This window comes from Oreochromis aureus, linkage group 3 (genome assembly GCF_013358895.1).
Source record: "Oreochromis aureus strain Israel breed Guangdong linkage group 3, ZZ_aureus, whole genome shotgun sequence".
Lineage (NCBI taxonomy): Eukaryota > Metazoa > Chordata > Actinopteri > Cichliformes > Cichlidae > Oreochromis > Oreochromis aureus.
In genome coordinates, this window is record NC_052944.1 from 100,363,415 (window position 1) to 100,367,281 (window position 3,867).

At 39.4% G+C, this 3,867-nt stretch overlaps 1 long non-coding RNA gene across 1 annotated transcript; it reads left to right on the plus strand.

Annotated features, from left to right (window-relative positions):
• The first annotated feature begins 2,125 nt into the window (after positions 1–2,125).
• Positions 2,126–2,785, plus strand: LOC120437828. The gene is made up of 3 exons (XR_005611431.1): positions 2,126–2,152; positions 2,268–2,381; positions 2,460–2,785. It is a non-coding gene; the product is annotated as an uncharacterized LOC120437828 (long non-coding RNA).
• The last annotated feature ends 1,082 nt before the right edge of the window (positions 2,786–3,867 follow it).

Sequence of the window (3,867 nt, forward strand, 5' to 3'; positions counted from 1 at the left end):
TCTGACCACACTTTCAAGATAACCATGGACGCCACGACAACATCAACGTCAACAACAAGGAAAAGATGAAGCACCCCAGACCTCAAGCAGCATGATTCCGTATGGGGTTCCGATATCCCATGGGAATTTAAACTTTGGACTGAAAGACAGATGGTTCTGAATGCTTCATGTAAATTCAACAACGAATGGGATCAGGAGATTGATGCTCTGTGCATTGCAGTAATGCAACACAGGGTAGCATTGGACATAATTCTCGCCAAGAAGGGAGGATTCTCTTTAGCAACACATGTTGCACATACATTCCAGATAATGTGCACTCACCAAACATGACTGATGCTCTGAAAATACTCAGACAACTTCGGGATACACAACAACGAGACTATGCCGCAAACACAGAAGACTGGCTTACGTGGCTTTTAAGTGGCTCTTGGAAGTCCCTGCTGATTAAAGGACTTGTTTTTGTTGGTGTTATAATACTGTTACTCTGCTTCAATTCATGCTTACATCACCCTGTCACAGAATGAAGAAGATGATAATGAGATAGACACTTAGATATAACATATAGAACATATAAAATAAAAATGTTTACAAGTGGCCATAAACTGATACAATAAGCTATGAACTGTACATATATATATGTACAACAGGAGGGAATGTTAAGAGATTTCTTAGGATTTTGGGATTTTTATTATGTTATGCGTAAAAGTACGTTTCATTATCTAAATGTGTTTGCTCTTTATAGTATTCAGCTTAAACTCTGCAACTCTGTGCAGACTCGTAAATGGGGAAGTTACACAGGAAGCCTGCAGTACTATTTTCTCTCTTCCTGTATGTGCTCTCTGAATAAAGACTCTTCCTTTTTACTGCAGCGGAGAGAGTCTCTCTGAGTCTCCCCGTGTACACGTAAAACCTGCTGTCTGAGCGTTTTATTCCGACCTGGGTTGCAATTCAGGAAAACTCCTGACAGGGGGTAAAAGAGAAATTAAAGCCTTAAAGAGAAACTACATTTTCTAAGAACTGTCTGACGTTCACCTCTCACACAGTGGATACAATTCTGCCGCTGCAGGAATAATCTTTGTGGTTATGAAACTGTCCATGTGTTTGCAGAAAATGTCACATGTTCAAAGCCATCCCAGCACCTGGAGTTTGTGTAAGTGCAGCTGTTGGTGGGGAGATAATCTCACTCTTCTATATAAAGAGTCACCAGGCAGCAGATCTTCATCTGTGATCTCCCCCATCATCATTTCTTCACTCTTCAGCAGCTATGGCTTCACTTCACGCCCTTCTGGGAGGGTACTGTGCTCCCTCATGCTTTCTGCTTCTGAAATCCTACCTCAGGAGGACTTTGATTTACAGGCGGAAACAGTCATCCATAATATTTTTTTTTTTTTATTTTACCGCCAATCTATTTTCATACAAATGTCTCCGTTTTATGGAAAAGGTGTATTTTGTTTTTGGTATTTAGTTTTTATAAATCTGAGCTTATCCAACAAGGACAGGCAGGCCCCCCCCAGACAGTTTAGCAGTCTATACAGGAGGCTGACCTTTGCAACATGTACTTCTATAATGACTTCACCATTTAAGTTATTTGGTTATGTTTCACCCTGGATTTTGCCTGATAATATTTATTTTGTCCATTGCTTTAAAACAAAACAAAACAAAACAAAACAAAACAAAAAAACTATATAAATGTAAAACAGAGTGTGAACAACAAAACATCAGCTTTGGAAACTTTGATGTAAAATTCTGCAATTGTTTTCTCAGGATATAGCATGAATAAAGCTAATATACATCAGTGTATTATTAATGTGCACACACACACAAAGTGTTACAATAAACAGCTCTTATGCTTCTGTATAATTCTCAATGCTTTCCATTTGTGTGTCCACAGATTGCAGGTAAGTGGTGCTTGACTGAAGTTTGCTCTAATTTCAGGTGGTTTGTCTGTCGCAAAGCCAATATGAAGTCCGGCCATGGTTGAGCCAACTGAAGATGGGGTTTTAAGGTGGCATTCTCATTTCCTCTGTGAGTGCGAGAGGACAGACAAAGCAAACACCATTTGGACAGCATTAAAATATTTACACTGATGATTAATGTTATGTCTTTGCACCCGTAGCGATACATCAAGACTGACGTGCCTGGAAACTTCCCTGTGAGTACGCCCACAAAGACAGGAAACAGTTTAACCACCACGGTTAATCCTCCATCATCATCATCAGTATTACTTTTTTTCACATCTTTTCTTCTGCTGTTTCCCTTTTTGTCAGTCACGGGCTTTGTGACTGAAATGCGTGTGGTCGATGGGAAGCCTGACGAGTACGGCCTGAATCATTACATCAACACCGGACGGAGTGAAACCTTTGTTGAAAACAGATTATATGGTAAAGTTGCATTTAGCTGTGTTCAGTAAACTGTGAAGTAAAGTTACAGCAGCAGATTTACATCACATGGTTTCACAGGACGTAGTCTGGACCTCAGCGCTGAGGAGAAGTTCAACCAGCTCTGCTTGCAGACCGACATCCTTCCTGAAAATATTCTTCATCTTCCTAAAACTTTTACATTGGTGCTGAAGTTCTATATAAAAACAGCCTGAAATACAAACTGATGTTGTGCACTGATTACCTCACACTGTCCATGTTTCCTTCTACAGAGGAGTGTCCGCTTCAGTGTTTTGTCTGACTGATCTGTTGTTGATCGTCTCACCGACACTGCATAAATATCTGACACCATCTGTTATGGAAATGTGACTGAGCAACATCGTGAGCAGTTTTTAACAATAAAAATGCAAAAATCTAGAATGTTTTTCTTCATTATTCATCCTTTATATGAAATAAACTGAAGAACATCCAGAACAACACAATTTCACGATTCTCCACAACTGTGATCACCATTTTCTTTGTGTATTTGTAATAGTTTTAATAATTTCTAGTGTTGGGCGGCTAAAAGATTAATAAATAATCATCAGATAGACCCATTATAAAAATAGTATTTGCTTCCATCTGGTAGAGTTACCCTCAGCTCAAATAACTGTGACATTAAAATGCTGTTTACAGTCTAAGTGCCTCGTTCAGTGAATTTCACACACAAAACATTCATACTTTCATAGCTGAATGTGTCCATACAAGTGTAGGACTGTCTCAGAAATGATCAAACATTTGACTGTTAGATGGTTTTCCCTCCATAAGCCTGGTTACGCTGGAGGTTTCTTCCTGTTAAAGGGAGTTTTTCCTTCCCACTCTTGCCAAAGTGCTCACAGGGAGTCATATGATAGTTGGAGTTTTCTCTGTTTTCTCAGTATTGTTGTGCAGTCTTTACCTTAGAATATAAAGCACCTTGAGGTGACTGCTATTTTGATTTGGTGCTATATAAATAATACTGAATTGAAATGATTTTTTTATTTATTTGCTAGTCTCCATGAGCCAGCGTGTCTCAGGGAAAACAATATTTAGACCTGTGTTATTTGAAGCCAAGCCCAGCTTATTATTTAGTTATTTCTTCTCCCTCTCTTAACCATGCTCTCTTACAGTATCCTCACCTTTTACCCATCTTACCATGAGGTAAGCATGATCTTTATCTGGAGAAATAAGAGTGTGGGACAGTGTGCAGGTTACAGATGGTGAACACTGATTTTCACTCATTTGGATTCATTAACATGCATCAAGGAAAGAACAAAACAGATTGGTGCACATTTTATAAATCTGACAATAATTTTCATGTTGCAGTTATTTGCTACAGCCCGATGTCCCCAGCAGGTCCTGAGGTCATGTGATCAGGGCTTACTTGCTATAAAACAGACTAAGATGAGAACTAAGGCTGACAGAGCTTTTGCCACTGTGGCCCCGACACTGTGGACTCTCTCCCTCATAC